Source organism: Notechis scutatus, chromosome 2 (assembly GCF_049901735.1).
Source record: "Notechis scutatus isolate UNSWTSFEM ecotype Mainland chromosome 2, rNotScu1.2, whole genome shotgun sequence".
In the NCBI taxonomy this organism is placed as follows: Eukaryota; Metazoa; Chordata; class Lepidosauria; order Squamata; family Elapidae; genus Notechis; species Notechis scutatus.
Genome location: NC_142010.1, coordinates 199,570,823 through 199,592,390, shown reverse-complemented (window position 1 = coordinate 199,592,390; position 21,568 = coordinate 199,570,823). Strand labels below are relative to the sequence as shown.

General features: G+C 38.1%; 1 protein-coding gene across 2 annotated transcripts in view; it reads left to right on the top strand.

Annotated features, from left to right (window-relative positions):
- Positions 1 to 18,669: 18,669 nt before the first annotated feature.
- Positions 18,670 to 21,568, top strand: part of APBA1 (amyloid beta precursor protein binding family A member 1) — an 85,399-nt gene continuing 82,500 nt past the window's right edge. For both annotated transcript variants that reach the window (XM_087957799.1, XM_087957796.1), the window contains exon 1: positions 18,670 to 18,949. The gene's annotated coding sequence lies outside the window, so the exon portion shown is untranslated. The remainder of the gene's footprint in view (positions 18,950 to 21,568) is intronic.

Here is a 21,568-nt window from a genome sequence, read left to right as displayed (position 1 = left end):
TAATGTTTTTCATTCACTGGGGAAAAAGTGAAATGAAGTTGTATGTGTAATACCAAAAATAAAAATCTAAATAGCTTGTTCTATTGTTCAGAAGGAATTGATCTTCTAGTTGTTGCATTGTACTGCAATAAGTGGTAACAAATACTAAATTACTTGCAGCACGTTAACTTCAATTTAATTCAAAGCACTCCAGTTTGATGCTCTGAATTTGTTCTACGTTGTGCTAGCAATTAATAAGTTAGAATCTTTCCATTTCCATACAGAATAAAGCAGTAACTATATCAATGCAGTTGTTGATTTAACTGCAGATGTTCTAATTGATAGCGATTTGTGAATGGCTGTTGCATGATTCTAACATCTGCCAAATTTCTCATTCATGTACTTAAATTGATGAGGAAGGATTTGTGTATGTATTCATTTAATTTTATGCTACTCTTCAAAATATCGTACACTACTCCAAAACTGTTGGATAGTACAGATTGGGTAGAATAAATTAAGTAAATATTAATTAGTTTGTCTCTCTGCATAGATGCATTCTGGAATTCCACTGGTTTGCCCTTAAGGAAAAATAATATATCTTGAGTATAGAGCAGAACATTAGCTAACATGTTAATTTGAGTTATAGCTCCTCCTCCAACCAACTATTTGTGATGTTCTTTGGATGGTTTCAAACAGATTATGTTGAGGAAGTGTGTAAAAAAAAACATTTGCAGCAAACTCATTTTAAAGTTTAAATCAGCTGACATACACATATTTGTTCAGTGCTTCCTGACAATAATTGTAATAGCATTATGATACTTGATCAGTTTGAATAGTTGACTGAGTTTAGGAGTAGCTTACAATCTTTGCAGGCTAATGATTAAGCCACCCTGTAAAAGAAAAAGTAGGAGATCTACAAATAATCTTGACAAACAAACCGTTAAGAGTCATAGTAGTTTTAAGGCAATGAAGAATGTACTTGGACAGGCTTGGCTTCTTTCTATGCTGCCCTTCATTTGTGGTATTGTTATCAGTACCTAATCTTAGCTATATTTATATATTTTTAAATATCACTACTTCCTACTTAAAATACTGACAAAGGATTTAAAACAGTAATTGATACCTTGAAAAAGCATTTTCTTAAAAAACAAATGTACAGTTTAAACCAAGAGTGTCCAACCTTGGCAAGACTTCAACTCCCAGAATTCCTCAGCCAGCATTCTCAGAATTCTGGGAGTTGAAGTTGACAAAGTTGAACACATCTGGTTAAAAATGAAGTTTTTTTCTTTTAGGATGACTCACTAAACAAACAGAACAGTCTGAACAGTTTCAATAAACCACAGAAGTGTTTTGAATTCAGCTTTTTGATTTTTGTCCCCAACTTGTAGATTTTTGTTATTATTTCCTACAGAAAAATAAGTCAAATATGCCAAACTGCTTCACAAAAGGATCCATTTCTGATGTAAAAATATGGTTCGAATTATTATTGGCCTCAGTATTAAATCAAATGCAGTGAAACTATGATGATGTGATGCAGTACAAATGTAAACCTTTTTATACTACAGTATTGCTTAGTAGAAGACTTTGTGATACTTTTGTGTGTAATTTCCTTGATTTTGCCATTTTCAAACTACATGGTACCTATTTTGGTGCAATAAAATGTCCTTTATAGCTGCTTTCATCATTTTTAATTGCTGCTATAATTTAGATTTAAATTATTGTACTGTAACTACTTAGGAACCCTTAGTATTTCCATATTCATTCTCATTGTATCCCTTCTTTAGAGATTTGGCATCTTTTACTTTGCTTAATTTTGTGATTTTATTAAATTCTGTGTGGACCTGGAGAAGAGTTGGAAATGTTATTCTGCTTAAAAGATTACTAGCTTGTTGTCACAGTAAAAGTGGACAACCACCGATTTCCTACTTTGGCTTTATGTATGTTAAATTAATTCTTTCTTTCTTTTTTTCTGATTATATCAAACTTCAGATTACAGATTGATGCTTGGGATTCTTTCCATCCCCAAGCATATATCTTCCAATTCTAATAAGCAAAATCACAATAGTGATTAAGGCATTGAGGAGCAAAGTGAATTTTTCACTATTTATCATTTACATTTGGGTGTTTATGGGGATTTTGTATGTGTTTATATAGAATGTTCTAGTACTAAGCACAGTGTAAGTTATTGTATTAGTGTATAAAAAGAAAAAATAGTGTACTTTTTCTGGTTATATATAGGCAGTTTTTAAATAAAAATTTCTCCTAGAATCTCAGTCTTCCTTTCATTTTTCCATCCACTAAAATACATTTTTTAAAGATTTTCATCCGCTATTCATATCTTTAGATAAGAAATGTACAACTTTGGCAACTTTAAGACTTGTTGGTTTCGACTCCCCAGTCAGCCATGCTGGCCAGGGAATTCTTGGAGTTGAAGTCCACAAGTCCACAAGTTGCCACACTGGGACACTTCTGCTTTAGTTAAACTTACTGCAAACACTTAACATTGGATCATGGGAATGACAACTGTATCATTTAGGTGTGAAGAATGATAGAGCTACATTCCTGTAGGAGTCCATTTGAATGAAAACATTGAAAACAAACATTAAAAACAAAGAACCAAACAGTGATATCGTCGCTCATGCATATATTACAGAGTACACAGGATTGTACTATATTCCACATGGCAGTCTCCTGAATAGCAGCTGTCACTTAGAGAGTTTGAAGTACCAGGAGATTTCAGTGTTGAAGGCTCCATGCTTCTGGCAGCTGTCATATCAAATAGGCATTTGGACACTTCAGCACTCTATTGTTATTATCATTATTATTGAATCTATGTATTTCACTTGGCCCCAAAAATCTGACAGGAAGTAGCCTGCAGGAGTCAGTATGATTGACAAGAAATCAGAAGTGGGTCATTTTTTAATCATGAAGTTTGAGAAACTCCTTGCAGCATAGAAATTGCCATAATTGGGACATCAATAGTGTATTTATTACAAGCACTTTTATGCCTCCAATCGGAAAGTAAATTTAAATGTGTTCCACTAGTTGTGTACAGTAAAATACATTACATCATCCTTTAAAAGAAAAAAGACAATCTGTCAACCCTGACACAATCATAATACCAAGTGTTTAACCTTCCTCAGCTATGTTCTGCTTGCATATCACATCCAGAAATACCCTGTCAAACATTAATTTCCTCTTAAATATTAAAACAGCAATCAACTATTCGTAAGAACAGGAACAATAAATACGAGGCAGGTTAAATGAGAAAAAGTTAATAAAAAGTTTGATTGACTATGTGCTCTCAATTTGGCATTGACTATTAGCAATGCATAGATAGATTTTCTCCTAGACAATGTGTGATCACCCTGGTACTTCAAGTTTTTCAACTGTTCCCCCATCAACATAGTAACAGTTCATCCTCTTAATTGTCAACCACTTCTCTTCATTCTGCCTTTCCCAGCATTACAGACTTCTCCAGAGGGTTTGGTCTTCACATAATGTATTTGAAGTATCAACTGAGCCTGATCATTTGTGCCTGTGGGTTGATCAGTTCAAATCATTTTTCCTGGAACATAATCAAATACCGCGTATGATTATTTTAAAAGGCACGGGATAATTAAAAATAGGTATTTTCCTAGCATTCAAAGGATATCGAAGAGAATCATTGAAATGAAAAGGTAAGCTCGTGAAGAAGCCCTTGTCATGGTCATAATACATCACAGCTCAAAATGTATCCTACTGAAGAGCTTCCAATAACATCCACATACAAATTGCTTTATAAGAATATTTGTCAACAAAAAAACTGGAATTACCATGAAAGAGAAAAAAGCAGTTTAGATTTTGAACAAAAATGAGTGATATAGTAAAGAACAGATTTTTAATGAAACTAATGTGGATTAATTTCCTTTATGTAGATGTAACGTGTTCTATCTCTATCATATTGTATCCTGGTAATGACTTGGCCAATGAAATAGACGTTCATGAGAAATTGACCATACAAAGTACCGGTAATGTTTTGTTATAGCAAAAGACTGACAATTAAAAATAGTCTTATACTGTAAGTATTGAAATACGTAGACAATATGCTGCACAATACTGAAAGAATGGTACAGCTGCTGAGACAATCACATTACTAGTTGTTACCTACTGGTGCACAGTACAAGATGCTGTACAAAACACTACTACTAGGTTTTAGTAGTTTATCTAGATGGCCAAGGAATATTTTAAAGGTACAGATTACTATCCCCAAATATTTAAAGCATCTAATTGACAGCATTTTCCTGGATGTTACATTTGTTCATTTGGGGATTTTTGCAAATGATAACTTTTATCTTTGTTCTTTAATCAAAAGATACTTGTACCTGGTCTCTATAGGTAAATTGTAATCAAAGGTGAGCAATATATTAAAATAGGCCTCATAGATTAACTTGCAGAAGCTTTTCCTATTCTCAGTTGTTTAATAATAGATGGTTATTCTTCCATCTCTCCCTAAATTATATTGGTCATGAAGACACCTAGGTTAATTCAAGTAGGACAGTGGATTTCATTTAACTTCAGTTCTAAAAATCTTGAGTTAATCATTTTAAATGGTATGCATATATATTTGGGTTATATTTCCATGTATGTTTTAAAAAACTCACACAAGAGTTGTTGAATTGTATAATCACTTGGAGCATGGGGTTCTGTCTAAAAAGAAATTAAAAAAACAAAGATCTGGTGCTTCAATTTTTTAAAAAGAAATTAAAACCTAAATGGTGTATTTGCACAATAACCTATAAATAAGAGTACTAATAACAGGCAGATGGAAACTAAACCATCACAACTATGGATGACTGCCTGATGAAAGTTTCCCCCCACCAATAGTGATGTCTAAGAAATGCATTCAACTGAATATAAATTATTATTTTTAATGGATTTACCCATAAAAGAGCATGGCCCAGCTTTGCTTTTTACTCAAAATTTTTTGCGTACAATATGTTTCAGGGGAGAAAACTGAATATTATTTTGGGGATGGGTGGGAGGATAACATGATGTAGAATGTAATGGATTTGCAAATTGTTGCGCATTTCAGTTCTTCACCTTTTCTTCAAATGAAATTGAAGGCAATTATGACAAGGCCCAAAATGAACAGACTGCTTGGTTCCAGCTGATGTCCTTTGGGCAGCCTTTTCAATTTTGTCTTGTTTGACTTGAATGAACAAAAATTAAAACTCTCTGGCAACTCATTCATCTGCAGTGACACTGACCTACAGTATTTCCATAATCAGTATTCAAAAAATTGAAGGAAGAGAAAACGTCTTAGATTTGAAGCAAAATATGAAGCCTTATTAAAACGAACTGTGTATACACTTTGTGTCTTCAATTATCTGTAGTATGAGTGCCAAATCCTCTGTTACCTGACCTAAGCATATTGGTGTGTTGCTTTTTGTGTGTGTTGGTTTTGCGCCACCTTTTGTGATTATTGGGAGATTATTAGGAACCTTTCAATGCCCTCTAAAAAGCAAAAGTAAAAGAAATCACGAAATGAATCTCAATTTCTATATAGAAAGCTTCTCAGATACTGTAGGATGCCTTACCAGGTACCAAAATTCCCAGTCTAATAAGAGTTGATATCCCATCCTATTTTAAGGGCACCATGTTGAGAAAGCTTAAAATGATAAATTTCTACTGTATTCACTTGGGTATAATCATATTGTTATCATTAATAACAGTCACAGTAAAATCATGCTATTATTGAAGTATTTGAAGAACTGAGTGGACTCTAACCTCTGAAATGTTAACATATCAAAAATTTGCCCCATACCAAGCTGGCAATCAAGAACAGAAGGGATACTTTTCATTTAGAATTTATATAAAAATATGTGAGAATTTTTAGAATATCCACATTTCAGGGAACCTCATTTTCTTATAACTCATACTGATTTTTTATCTACATATAAAGGATGGACAGTATAGAGATAAAGAACAACTTCTGAATAAATTTTGCTCTGCTCTGTTAAATGCTCTATTATCATTTTTGTCTTTGTCAGGTTAACAGGCATTTTTTTTTCCAATCTACATTAGTATGTGTCTTACAAAAGTTTTCAGGTTACCGACTTGAGTTTGTTTGGTTTTGTTTTTTTTACTGTCAAATTATATTTAATTTACTTCTTTAAGAAAATTAAGTTTTCCATTTGTAAGAATGACAAGTAAGAATAGTGGTGTTTTTTAAAAATATACTGTATTATATTTAATATAAGGGGTTTTTTAAAAATCCTTTTTTTACCGTTTAGATCTGTATGAATTAATAGTTATGCTGATTCTGAAAATAATGACTGGTTCACTAGGTCTTATTTGAAATGTCTTTATATAAAATATTTCCCAAACCATTAGAGCTTAAAAGTTTCATGAAAGTCAGAAGGTGGAATTCTAAGTTTTAAAATGGTATAAGCCTTTATTTCTCTCTCTTGACGATACATTTTCTGACTATGTATTCCTCACTTTTTTTCTTATAAAAGTTTTAAAGGTGGAAGGGAACATGGCCATGAAGTCCAGTCCCTGTTCAATGTAGGAATCCAAATTAAAACATTCCCTCAAATTGGTTGTTTGATACAACCAATCTCTTGGGAAATTGGTCCCACTGTTGAACTTATAAGTACCTTTTCCCCCCCAATCTTTAGTTGAAATCTGCCTTTTTCTATTTTTAAGTTCATTATTCCATGTACTGCATATTTTAAAATCTTTATTTTTTGTGACACATTTTCAAGGATTTGAGAAATGCTACAACATCCACTTGGCCTTCTCCTCTCAAGGCTAAACTTTTCCAATGTTTCTTCATAGGACAGTTCCTAGACCCCCCTCCTCTCCCCCATCATCCTCGACCCTTTCTTAATAACCTGTCAACTTTGAACTGAACCTAGCAGCAACCATTTTTCTGTTTCTCAGTTGCCATACAGAGGGGAAGCGGGAAAGGGGGTTGGAATGTCTTACTAGACACAACAGAAAGCTTTCTCATGAGAACCAAGGTCATTTCTACTGGCAACAGATAAGGTCGGGGAAGGAATGCCTGGAGAGCCTGCCAATTAACCGAATTGGTCAATGTGACCTATGATAATTGGGGGATGGGGTTATTTCCTATTTAAATTAAACTGAAACCATGGGAAAGGTTTAGAGTTGGTTTTCTTTTGAATCTGTGCCAATATGATATATTCAATAAAAAAAAGAGCTTTGAGGAGGATCCGAGTTCTGATTTGCTTGGATTCATGAGTAGGAACACTCCAGCTACATTAGTCAGAAGCCTTTCTTAAAATGTAGCTCTCAGAATTGGAGATAATATTCTGGATGACTAATACAAGATAGAATGGACCTATTATGTTCCAAGGAGTAGAAAAAAATTGTCGCAGTGTAACCTTCCCTTTGCCACATTCATTTGCTGCTTAATATTCAGTTCATAATAAGCTATATCAAGTAATGTTACCAAGTTGACCATTCCCACCCATTCTACAGTATATTTGTAGTTTGATCATTGCTTTCTATGTGAAGTTTACTAAAGTGTTGCTAAATTTTAGTCTGTTATTTTCTAACCTATCAAGTCCACTTCAAATGTATGTTTGCTTTCTAGAGCGTTAGCTATTCCTTGCAATTTTCTGCCATCTGAAATCTAACAAGCGTTCTTCCATCTCTTAGTGCAAATCATTAATGAAAAACATTAATGAAGTACAGGATGCAGGACCAAATTTTATGGCAACCTAGATAAATCAGTTTGATGAGCATCTATGGATAACACTCTGAATACAATTTTAAATTGACCTTTTTGTCAGCTTCATTATCATGCTAACCATGTCACACTTAAATAGCTTGCTAACAAGGAGGTCATGGCATATTTTGTTCTGTGTTTTGCTGGAATCAAGATACTTCCACCATCAAAATTACCCAATCAAAACTTGAATATGTTTTCTCTTTGGCCTTTTTTTCTCAGGCATTGACCTTTGTAATATTAATTTCAATTCCATTCTTCAACATATTCCTGTGTACTCAAACAAATCTCTAAATACTCCTATTAATCCATCCCTTCATTTTCATTCCAAATCTGATTTGATTGCTTTGATTGCTTTTATTAATTCCATTCCTTCCTTTGGAGATACCTTTGCAACCATATATATTATGGGCTTTTTTTTTTCATTCATAGCTTTTGCCTGCTTTACTCCACTAACATCCATTTTCATACTACACATTAGCCTCGCTCCATATGTTTGCTTGCTGTTTCAAAAAATTTCCACATCAGTTTTCTTCATGGCTGTTTTATTTTATTACTGTTTTATACAATTTTTCATAGGGCACTGTGTTCCAAAATACTCCAAGCAGTTTTCCATTCATTTTACCATCAATAATTATCTTTTTAAAAAAGGGAATATGTAACTTTCATTATTCTTGCAGGTCATTTCACTTTCACTTCTGTTTCTTTTCTATCATGTCTTTTTTTCCCTTGAGAACCACTTCTGACACTAGCAAAAACTTAGCCCAATCAAAGTCTCTCATCATTCCTGTAGCCCTCATTCATTAAAGTTTCTCCTCTGGTAATACTGTTTTACAAACTGGGGCATTCAAAACCTTTGCGAAACCAATACTTGAATTCAGCTCTGCTGTCTGGAATCCGCACTGTATATCAGACATAAATACAATTGAGCGAGTCCAGAAGTATTTTACCAGAAGAGTACTACATTCCTCTGTTCGCAACAGAATACCCTACTACAGCACCAGACTTGAGATTCTAGGCTTAGGCAACCTTGAACTATGCCGACTAAGATTGGACTTAAGCATAGTACATAAAATCATGTTACAACATCTTACCAGTTATTTCAGCTTTAACAACACAAGAGCACACAACAGATATAAACTAAATGTAAACCACTCCAAACTCGATTGATTTCAGCAACAGAGCAGTCAATGTCTGGAACTCACTACCTGATTCTGTTGTCACCTGCTCAAACCCCAACTCCTTTACCCTCAAACTAACCTCTATTGACCTCACCCCATTCCTAAGAGTCTGTAAGGGGCGTGCATACAATCGTGCCTACTGTCCCTGTCCTATTGTCCCCAATTATTAGTTCCTATTTCTTGTATTTAAACTTATATTTATTCTTGTTTCTGTTATATTGTAAGCTTTTGACAAATAAATAAATAAATCTCACAAGCTTTCCTCATAACATCTGAAACAATGTTGCTTAAACCACATATTTAAAAGTGACATATATTTTTCTAAGCCAATACTAACAAGCAATCACTCTCCCTATTTGTGGCTCTCTGAATGTCCAGTTACTTTTTATCTATTCTGTCATCTCATTCCATTTATTTCATTTTATAGAACATTATTCCAGTGGATTACATTAATTGAGAATATTGGAATTTTTTCCACAAGACTTATAACTTCTTAATAAAGGTAGGAACCTACTATGATTAATGTATTTGCAAATAACTGGAAAAATAAAAAGCAATTTTGGAGAAGAGGGACCCTGAGAAAGATGAAAAGTTTACACAGAACCAAGATTATACACATCTATGATTTTTTCTTAAAATTCAACGCAGAGGTAGATGATAAAACGGATGCAGAATTTTAAAGAATTACAGGGCAACAATGAGAAGATTTATGGAGAAAATAAAATTCACAGCAAGCTACAGTCTGAGGGATGGTGGGTATAAAATGTTCTATTGATTATGTGAGACCAAGTCTTTTTTTTTGGGTAAAAGATGGAGTAGAGAGACTTACAGGTTTTCCATATTTTGTTAATCTACAATAATAAGAGAGTATTCCTAGAATTCCTGCTCTTCTTTCTTGACTTTTGCTGTCCTGAAAGGCTGACCTAGTGGTAGAGAATATCTCTAGCTCTGCTTAAGCCATCTACTCTCCTTGCACCTTTGTGGTCTCCTCAGTCAACTAGGATACCACATCTCCTTTCTTTATTTGATGAATCTTCAACACTCATCTGTCAAAGTGTAGCGACCTGCACCTGCTGCTCCAATACTTTGAACTTTTTGTCAAGTGTGCAGTTGTTATAAATAAACACCAAGTTATTTTCAGGCAGGAACACACACATGCAATAAACAAAGCACAATTGTAGAGTTCTCTCTGTTCATCTAAGTTTTTATTTTTTCAGAAACTTTAATTTCTTGTTCCCCTTTTAGGCTCTCAGTTCAGCCAAACACAATACTGACAGGATGGAAAAACTTACAGTGGCTTCTCAGTTTAATAAATTTTCAGTGCCTTAAATCTGGAAGGAACTGCCCAGATCTCTGCAGATACACCCCTATTTCTTCTTTTCATCAGTACCTAAAATGGTTGGATCTTTGTGAACACTATCAGTTTAAATTACAGGTGCTGACTTTATAGTTTATGTATATAGGAATACTTGCTTGTTTGAATAACATCATTTCAATTGAGGGGTCCTTGATGCTCTCTGAGCTTGGTTGTTTTCTTGAAGATGGTTCATTACCCATACTAGGTAACAAAATTACAAGTAATTTTGCTGATTGCACTGATGGTGTTACCTAGTTTGGTTAATTAAATATCTGCAAGAAAACAACCCAAGCTTCACCAGAACCAATGATGTTTGGGTACTGAAATGTTTGCAAGAAAATATCCACACTCAGAGAGCACCAAAGACCCATCATTTTAATCTTGAGCTGCAAATATTTTTCTTTATTGGTATCCTCCCAATTCATGTTCTTGTATAATCAAGGTCAGTTAATTTTTCCTTTTGTTAAAATGTCCCCCTCAGTTTTGAGGGCTTTTTCCCATTCAGCCCCTACTATTTAGAACTGATTCGGCCTTGAATTAGATCTGAAATCTGACCTCCTAAAGTTTAAAATGGTCTCTAAAGCATTTTTTTTTGCAGGAACTTTATGTAACTGAAAGAAACTTATTTCTCATTATGTCTACAGATGTATAAAACCATTGTGTCAGTATCAGAAAAGTTTTATAATCATTATTATTCCAGGAAATTATTATATTGTTTTATTGCTGGTAATGATCTGCTTTTATATAAGGATAAACTTACTACTACTATATATTATATACTGTATTATTATATTATGAAGAGCCGTGGTGACACAGTGGTTAGAATGTAGCACTGCAGGCGATTTCTGCTGACTGCTGTCTGCCAGCAGTTCGATTCTTACAGGCTCAAGGTGAACTCGGCCTTCCATCTTTCTGAGGTGAGTAAAATGAGGACCCAGATTGTTGGGGGCAATATGTTGTCTTTGTAAACCACTTAGAGAGGGCAGTAAAGCATTGTGAAATGGTATATAAGTCAAAGTGCTATTGCTATTAAAATAGTAGTATAAATTGTCTATTGTGAATTTGGGCTCTGAAAAATATTAAGTTACCACAAGTTACCACCCCCACCTCCAGCAGACACTGCACTTTCCTGATCTTGAGTGGCATGACAATAGGTACATTACCCCATTAGCCCAATTCTTCGTGCCACATAATGAGAGAGAATAAGTGGGCAGAACTGTATTTTTTAATCCATCTGTGTACACTGAACTCTTTCAGGCATTTGTAGCCTGTTGGCAGACTGCCCCATTCGCTCACTGATCTACAATGTTAAACAAGTCCATTTTTATCCAATATTTCTTTAACCTTCTCTCTCCATATTAATTATGAAAAGTCTTTTTTATTTGAAAGCTATGACTTTATTAACATTGGTCTATTAAGAATTAATAATCTCCATAGCTATCCTTTTTCCACAAAAAAGTTCTTTGAAACAACTCCTCCTTTCTGGCACTTTCAGGTATCTCCTTTAAAAAACAAACAAACATGCAGCATCTGCATTCCTCTCCAATTCCAGCCGTGTAAATATCTACCCTGGTGTTTTTGCATGTCTTTTAAGTATGACTGATTTTCCTGTACCATAATTCTGCTTTGAAAGGCTTATAAATGCAGGTTTATTGCTGTATCATCACAAAGCTACAATTTTTTTTTCATGTTTTACAATTGATCTTCCATTACCACTGTTTGCCAAAAAGATTTTTTGCCAAAACACAGGGAAATTTTTTGCAGACAAACTGATGGACTGGTTAGATGATTATATGCCATAATCATTATTGACTGTTAATGGCCATACAGATGCTCCACGAAGCTCTGTCTAACCTGCTCTTTCTGATTGGTGAAGCACTGATTTGTGAACCTGGACTCATAACAATACTAACTATACAGATAGTCCCCAGTTAATGACCATAATCAGGACTAGGATTTCTGTTGCTAAGCAACATGATTGTAAAATGTGACGTGTGGTTTTTAATTGCAGTTCCAGTTGCAGTCATTAGGCATGATATCACATGATCATCATCTGAGACCTTCTGCTGGTTTACCTGTTGAATTCGCTTATCAGAAGCAGGCAGTGAAAGTTGCAAATGGCAATCATATGACCACAGGACACTGTGACCAATGTAATTGTGAGCCATTTGCCAAGAGCCCAAATTGTGATGATTTGATTGCGGGAATGCTGGAACAGGTGCAATTTTGAGGCCTGGATGTAAGTCTCCTTACAATATTCAGCACTGGTACAATTCTTAACAGTTGCTGAACAAATTGTTGTTAACTGAAGATTAGCTGTAAGTACATTTTAATGACTGCATGCTCCTATGAAAATCATCTAGTTCTGAAAATGATAAAAGCAACTCATAAGTAACTGAAATACTTATTGGAAGAAAAATCAGGTCCAGCTCCCAGTTGGGAGAAAGATGAAGTAAAATGGAGACAGGCGGAAGGAAAGGTCTCTGTCTGATAGCCAGAAACTTCAGTGACGGCAGCATGTTTCTGGGGTGGCTGACAAAATGAGGTAGAGAGTAGGTGGGTTTTTATACATTCTTTGGGACTTTGTGATTGAGATGCCTGTTCCTGTGTTAAGAATGTCCTTTAATTTAATGGCTGTTGCCATATTCCTATGGGATCATGTAGGGGTCGTGGTTGGCTATACAGGCAAGAGAGGAAATGCAAATCCTAGGTGTTTGGTTTGAGCTAATCTTATCAGTTTGGGCTCTTTGCCTATTTTGGGGTTTCTGGCTATTCTTTGTATATGAACAGTGTGGCCCAGCTTTCTGAATGGATGCAAAATATCCATTTCTAAAGACTAGCCTCTTCAAGCTTCTGCTTGAGGCTGGTTTCCTATGGCAGGAAGACTGAGGCTGCTTTCTGCCATTGTTAAAGATTTTTCTCCCCTTCTCCTTTTGGGGAAATATTCTATCTTTTAATGTCCTGTAGAATAATTTCATTATAGGGAGCGGGGGGGCTTCCCACACACTTAAATATTATAAGGGCCTGAAGAACTGATAGACCAGTGAGAATTTTATTCATTTATTTGTATAATTTATCCACTACCTCAATCCTAATGGACTCGAGGCATTTTTAGTTAATACACAAAATAAGTAATACAATCACTTTAATGAATAAACCTAGTACAGCATATATCAGTAAGTAAATCAAAAGAGCCGCATATCCTTTTCTTTCTTTTTTTCTGGTTAAATAGTGGCATTTTTCTGGTCACAATTTTGGATCAAAATATTGTATGCTCTGCATATTGATTTTTTTTTTTTTTTGCAATCTCCCTGTTTCTACTTCTCCTCCCCTTGACTTCCTACTGTCTAATTCCCCAAGAAGACAAACTCTTTAACAAATAAATTCTAAAGGCAAACCACATGGTACCTGAATTTAAGGCTTCTGTACTGCTGCATCCTGGCCTTATGCTGAGAAATCCTAGCAACACCACCTTCCTGCTGCTTTCCAGAGAGACAGAATTGAGAGTAGCTATGTGCTGCTTCCTCTTCTTACCCTCTCTGAGCAGCACGGCAGGAAATATTTTATGCACTAGGTGCAATCCTCATTACTATTGCTGCCCAAAGAGAGATTGCAAGAGAATAAATGAGGTGAAGTCATTGTTCCTTCAATCTTCTATATGTTTTGCTAAGGGAAGGCAGAAAAAGAGCCCAAAGAAGGACTCTTTTACCCTTTCTAGGCCATACTGGGGTCTCAACATCTCCTCCTATGGCTTCTGTAGATAAGCAAAAAAGGGTAAAGGCACTTATTTGGCTTGTACATTTCCCTGATATAATTGCTGAAGAAGCAAGGAACCAAGTCTTGTATTATTGACTGTTTATTGTTTGCCTTAGTCACTCATTCATTAACTTATTTATTTATATGTTTTATTACTAAATTTGTATGCTGCCTATCTTGCCAAAGGTAACTCTATATCATGCTCTTATTGTTTTTATAAGTACAAGCAGTCTTCAACTTACAACTGTAACAGAGCCCAAAATTTCTGTTGTTAAATGAAATATTTAAAGTGAATTTTGCCTCATTTTACAACTTTTCTTGCCATAGTTGTTAAGTGAATTATTGAAGTCGTTAAGTTAGCAACATGGTTGTCAAGTGCATCTGGTTTCCCCATTGACTTTGCTTGCCAGAAGTTCACAAAAGCTATTCACATGACCTAGGGACACAGCAGCTGTCATAAATAGGAGTCAGTTGCCAAGCATCTGAATGCTGATCACATGACCATGGGGATGCTGCAATGGTTGTGTGAAAAACAGTCATAGATCATTTTTGTCACTGCCGCTGTAACTTTGAACTGTCACTAAATGAACTGTTGTAAGTTGAAGACTACCTGTAACTCAAGGCAGTGGACATACCTAATAATCTTTCCTCCTCCTATTTTTCCCACAACAACAAACTAGTGAGGTTTGTTGGGTTGAGAGAAAATGGCTGGCCCAAAGTCACCCAGCTGATTTTCAAGGGTTCCTAAGCACTCTATGAAACCTGTTATTTATTAATTTTAAAACACTATCACCAATACCGTGCCTGTCAAAGGAGGATTAAACATGCCTGGAGGGCACAAGGCTTCTGTGCAAAGCACTGAATATCTGCCCTAGGATAGAAAAGGAAAACAAACAAGCTACAAGATGGCAGAGGGAAGGAGGGAGGGAGAGAGATGGGGGGGGGAGATTTACAAGTAGCAAGCACCAGGAGGGAATATTGTAGAAAAAATATGGGCTGTTTGTTGTCTTACTGTGGCTCTTTTTGGGAAAGAGCCAAAAACAACTTACAGTCAGTGTTTTTTCCATGTTACAGCAAATCCAAAACAATTTAAGAGAAGCTGGTTTAAGCAAGGAAAAGCCTTCTATTTTATTTTGTCTCCCGACTTTGAAGACTGGGAATGAAATCCAGATTTTAAGAATTATGCAAATTTATCTTTTCCCTTTAGAAAATGACCGTAGGTTTTTCTTTGAGAGTGATGGGCAGTTCAGAAATGTGAAAAATAAGTAACAGATTGATTTTTTTTTACTTATTTCCAATATACGATAGTACTGTGAAACAGTTTTAAATTAAATTGTTTGGTGATTTTATTTTGATCTATCAATTAAAATTTATTAAGAGTGATATTTTTATTCCTTGCCCAACTGTAACTCTACTTTATTTGAGAGGGATTATTTATTGCACATATAAAGTTTATTGTTTTAGGAGTTCTGAATATTGCAAATTGTAAAGATCTCTAGCTTATGATACCAGCTTTACTGCACATCCTGATTTTCTTCAAAGGATCCATCTTGGTAAGAAAATGCATGTCTAAGACCATATTTCCTTGCTGTATGGAGAGATTAAGGGAGAAGAAAATCAGAATATTGTATAGGCTTGATGCCTAGGTTAAAAAAAAATACCTGAAGCCTTTGTTACAAATGCTTTTCATTATTTTCTCTTCTATTATCTTCTTGAAGTAGATACAAGTCTCTGTTTATTTATATCAGATCTTTCTTCCAGTGAGGCTTAGAGTAATTTACCCTTTTAGAATGTGCTCCAAGTAGTGTTAAGGATAACAGGATAGCAATATTCAATAGAGTCAGTTTGGTCTTGTGGTTAAGGCTGGAAACCAGGAAACTGTGAGTTCTAGTCCTGCCTTTGGCATAGAAGGCAACTGGGTTACCTAGAGCAGTGATCCCCAACCTTTTTTATGCCGCGGCCCGGTACCGGCATCAGCTGGGCGCCGCGGCCCGGTACCGGCATCAGCTGGGCGCCGCCATCTTTTTGATGAAAGTGCTTCCGGTGACCTCACCGGAAGCACTTTTCATCAAAAGATGGCGGCGCTAGCGCTTCGTGAGCTTTTCCGGGTAGAAACCCATTTCTACCCGGAAAAGCTCACGAGCGCTGGCGCCGCCATCTTTTTTGATGAAAAGTGCTTCCGGTGAGCTTTCTCCCGGAAAAGCTCACCGGAAGCACTTTTTCATCAAAAAGATGGCGGCGCCAGCAACCAGCGGCCTGGTAGGACTTGTTCCGCGGACCGGTACCAGTCCGCGGACCGGTGGTTGGGGACCCCTGACCTAGAGCCAATCATTCTCTCAGTGCAATCCACTTCAGAGGGTTGCTGTTGTTGTGGGGAAAATAGAAGGAAGAATACTATATGCATGTTTGCCATATTTTCTAGGGGAAAACAGTAATAAAGGTGGGATAAAAATGCATAATACATAGAACTGCAAATTTGCAAATAAAAGCAGTTTTATAACCTAAATAAACTTACATTGGGAAAAGCAGCAAAAAAGTCAAGATGCCTGCTCATTCACAATACCAGGCTACTCCTGTGTACAAAGCTTATTTTGTACTACAGAGCTACAACAGCACAATACCAGGTAGTCCTCGAATTTCAACCATGATTGAGTCCAAAATTTGTTGCTAAGCGACACAGTTGTTAAGTGAGTTTTGCCTCATTTTATGACTTTTCTTGTCATAGTTAAGTGAATCACTACAATTGCTTAAGTTAGTAACATGGTGTTAAATGAATCTGGCTTCCCCATTCACATTGCTTGTCAGGTCACAAAAGGTAACATGTCTTTGGGACACTGCAACCGTTATAAATACAGATAATCCTTGAGTAACAAATGTCATGGAGCCTGCCAATCACATTCGTAACTCAAGGATTCGTAGGAGTGAATCACTTAACTGGAACGTGATCACTCTCTGCTTTCACCCACGCATTTGCTAATCGAATGTGTAGATCGTTAAGTGCACATGAGGTATCTCAGGGTGGGAAAGACTATGGCGGGGCGATAGGGATGGAACAGGCCCCCAAGGCCTCCCCGACCCACTGAGATACTTCATGTTTCCGTCCTCCCATCCTGCCATGCCAGACTCATTTACCTTGCAAAGATCTGTCTCCTCTCTTCCGCGGTTTCTTTGCCTTTGAGGGAGAGGAGAGCAGGACAATTTCCTTTCCAGCCTACCAGTCAGTTTGCAAATGCTTTTTCGCACTGGGAGTGAAATGTTCTGGGGGTGTGTGTCCATGTTCTCATGCGACTTCAGGCATCCATTCTCTGCAAAAGTGGATGGGTGCCTGAAGTCATGTGAGATCACAACCCCCGGAACCTTTCACTCTCAGTGTGAAAAGTATTTGCAAGCCTACAAAAAGTATTTGTAGGTTGGAAGCAATGCAATTTCGCTTCCCGCCTACTGGTCAGCTTGCAAGTGCTTTTCCCAGCGAGGGTGAAATGTTCTAGGGGTGTGATCTCACGCGACTTTAGGCACCCATCCACTTTTGCAGAGAATGGGTGCCTGATTTCCACACACACACCCCGACCATTTCACTCTTGGTAGGAAAAGCATTTGCAAGCCGACTGGTAGGCTGGAAAAGAAATCATTCTGCTCCCCTCTCCCTCAAAGGCAAAGAAACCACAGCAGAGAAGAGAGATCTTTGCAAGGTGAGTCTGGCGCAGCAGGATGGGAGGAGGAAGCAGTTGTGGGGAGCGGAAGGGGGCAATAGGGTGAATGTTACAGTGCCTCTGTGATCGTATGTCAGGGTGAATAACTGCCATGGTGCTGCAAGGTTCGTAATTTCGGGACATGGTCGTAAATACTAGAGGCGCTTATCATGTAATTCGACCAATCACTAAGTGAACTGTTGTAACTTGAGAATTACCTGTATGACCTGTCTCGCCAAGCATCTGAATGTTGATGTCATCATGGGGATGCTGATCATGGGGATGCTGCAACGGTTGTGTGAAAAATGATCATAAATCATTTTTCACACAATCGTCGCAGCAACATTCAGATGTTTGGCAACTGGTTCATACAGGTAACATCATTTTTCACACAACCATCGCAGCAACATTCAGATGTTTGGCAACTGGTTCATACAGGTAACATCATTTTTCACACAACCATCGCAGCAACATTCAGATGTTTGGCAACTGGTTCATACAGGTAACATTTCACTCTCACCGTGAAAAGCATTTGCATAAATCTTTTTTCCCCCAGTGCCACTGTAACTTGGGTTATTAAACGAATTGCTGTAAATCGAAGACTACCTGTAACCCTCTAACCTTAATGTGCACTCCGAGATAGAGAAGCGGCCTCTCTGCACATCCTCAGAGAAAGTCGTTGCTTCGGATCAACATAGGCTTGCAACCCAGCAACCGAAGCAACGATTAAGCGAACCGCTTTTTTTTTTTCCCAACACCCGAAGAGAGATCCGCGGGTCGGAGGTTTGCCTTCCTTCCCTCCCGTGGGGAAAAAAAAAATGCCATCTCCGCCGCCTGAGGAAAAAAAACAAACCCTCAGGCCTCTCCTCCGTTTCCGTGGCACCGGTCTAAGCGAAGCGCCCCCCGGCGGAGCTGCGAGCCTGGTCGCCCCACCGGAGTCACGGGGGAAGCTTCGGAGGCGGGCTGAAGGAGGCGCGGGAGGCGGGGGCAGAAAGAGGCGCTGTCGCGGATGGCTGCTGGGCTGAGCCGAGGAGGAGCGAGAAGAGGCGGAGGAAGATGGTGGAGCGGGAGGCCGGATTAGCGGCTGAAGGAAAAGCGGCTTCCCAGGTTTCCTGCCTGCCACTGCGTTGCTGCTGCTGCTGCTGCTGCCGCCGCCGCCGCCGCTCCCGCCATCCGCATCCCAGCCAGACCCGTTGCGGCTGCTGTGCGTCGCGCGCGGCTTTTGGCGCAAAGGCGCGGAGAGAGGAAGGTAGGGAAAAGGCGTCGGCTGCCGTCTCCGTGTGTGTGGGGGGGGATGGGCCGGGATGCCCGAGGCTCCTTGCAGTCGAGGAGGCAGAAAAATCGCCCCGCAAGGTTTGCCGAAGCCGGCGGCGGAGCGCGAGGGGCGGAAAAGCTCGGCCGGATCCTCCGCGACTTATCGAGCGAGAGGCCCTGGCGGGGCGGAGGAGGTGCCCGCGCCACATTGCGTGTCATCTAACCTGTGTGAACGGGGTAGAGTCTCGCTTCCACCCCCCACCCCCCGTTCTTTCGCCCCCGTGGAGCCACAGGCTCGCTCTTTTCCCCTCCTTCCCCAACTTGATGCGACAAGAGAAAAGGGGGCGACAAGGACGCGGCGACGGCCGCCGGATTCAACAGTCCGGCAGTCCCGGGCGAGCGCTTGGAACTTGTGAGGGAGGCGGCGGCGGCGGTGGCGGTGGTGAGGAGACGCTGTGAGGCTTTGAGGGTGAAGGGAAGGAAGGAAGGAAAAGCTGCGTTGGGGATGGCGAGGCGAGGGGCGACTTCGCCTGCCTGCGGTGGAAAACCGAGGCGGTGAATGACGCGCGTGTTTATTCCGAAAGGTGGTCGAGACGAAGCTCGCTCGCTCGGTGGGCGGAAGGTGCCCGCGGTTGCTTGGATTTCTACGTGTAGTGAGAGAGATGTGGGGAGTGGCGAATCGCAACAGGGTACTACTTACACATGGCAAATGGGGGGGAGGTCCTGAGGGGTATTTTTTTTTTCTGAAGGGGGCGCTGCTGGCTCTCCTAGATCTCCTGGTTCATGGAGGACCACCTTCCTCCTCCTCTTGCCATCTGCTTGGGTTCTTGACCGCATTTATCACTATCGACCTGCTAACCCGCAGAAGAGTGTACCTGCTGACATTTGCCCCTTCAGGGGAACAGAAAGTGCCTTAGCCTACCCTCTTTATTAAAAAGGGCATCTAAACATATGGTGAAACCCAGTACTGCTTTTTTCATTCAGTGTTATGCTATACTGTTATTTTTTAAAAAAACAAACAAACCCTATTTCTCGTGGAGGTGGCTGTGACTGAGTATTTGACCATTTATTTTACTGCCCAGGTGATAAATGAAGTACCTGGGAAGTGACTAGAAGCTTCGTTTAGTGCTTTCTCATTTTTCTCCAAGGCTTACTGAGAAGATGAAATTAGCTCTCTTTCTCTAGTGATAATTAAGATTTTTTTTTAAAGTGCTATATGAGCTTCAACATATTGCAAAGAATTAACAAAAAGCTTGCCTTAACCCTTTCCTCTTCCGATCTTGCAAATTAGGTATAAATAAATTCAAAGGAGTATATCAGTTAAGTAGCATAAATCTCTAAACTTGAAGAATGCTCCTCATTATTGAGGTACGCGTTAAAGTACAGTGTGTGTGTGTGTGTGTGTGTGTGTGTGTGTGTGTGTGTGTGTGTGTGTCTGTCTATCTATCTATCTATCTATCTATCTATCTCTATCTATCTATCTATCTATCTATCTATCTCCATCAGTGGGCTTTTGGACATATCTTTGTTTATATATTTCATAAACTCCTGTAATGGCAACTATATGCAGTCTTTTTCATGGAACCTTAATATTCTTCTGCACTGCTATGAAAATGAGACATTTTTCCACAATGTTTGTACCTTTTGCTGCTCACCTTGTAAAGGCATCAATGCCACATTGTCATATTTATCTGAGATTGAGAAATTGAAAAAGGGTACAAAACATATTTTAGTGGTGTGCTTTTATCTTTTTCATATCAATCCAGATTTGTATGATGTGCTTGCTTCTTCATTCCACGACATAGGAAATGGAGCTGAAACACTACATATGCTTTCCTGGGACTAAACCAAATTGGACACACTACTTGTTATTGAATACAAATGTATAGACATATTGGGTAGCTGCAGTCTTAATCACAGTTACTTGCTATATGTTCTGGTAAACAGGACTTATTTTTGAGTAAATGTGCATAAGGATAAAGGTACAGTTAGATCCTATGGATTATTTTCTTTCTATGACTGACCTTTTGTTTGTAGTCTTATTTAAAGTTTGATTGTATTTTAATTTTAAAATATGTTTTAGGTTTGTGATTAGTGTATTAGAACTCTTTATCACAACTGTTTTAAAAGAATTATCAGCCAATGGTGTCCTGAAAATGAATACAGCACAATAATGTTTATTTACCATTCTATTTTGTTTGTACATGTTTGCATATGTTTCTCTCATTCAATCTGTCTGTCATATATCAGCATTGAGATATTTTGTGAATTAGAAGACCAGCATTCTTCAGTTGATGTTCTTCAGGTATGTTGGAGCAAATCCTGTAATTCTCCAGCTGCTATGACCAATCTAGAGGTCACAGAATTAAAGAAGGCAAGAGGAAGCAGTTAGCAAGCTTATTAGCTTATTTTGTCTTGCTTGAGTTTGCCTTCACTAGCTGAGTGACTAGCAGAAATCCAGCAACTCTTTGTGAATATGCCATATTTCAGAGAGCTTCACTAACTGTATTTCTGTTTATAACGATTAAATATGTTGTAATTTTGCTGAGAAAAAAACCAGACAATTTAAAAAAAATTGTCTTTCTTAATATATATGGAAAAAGAAAAAAATAGA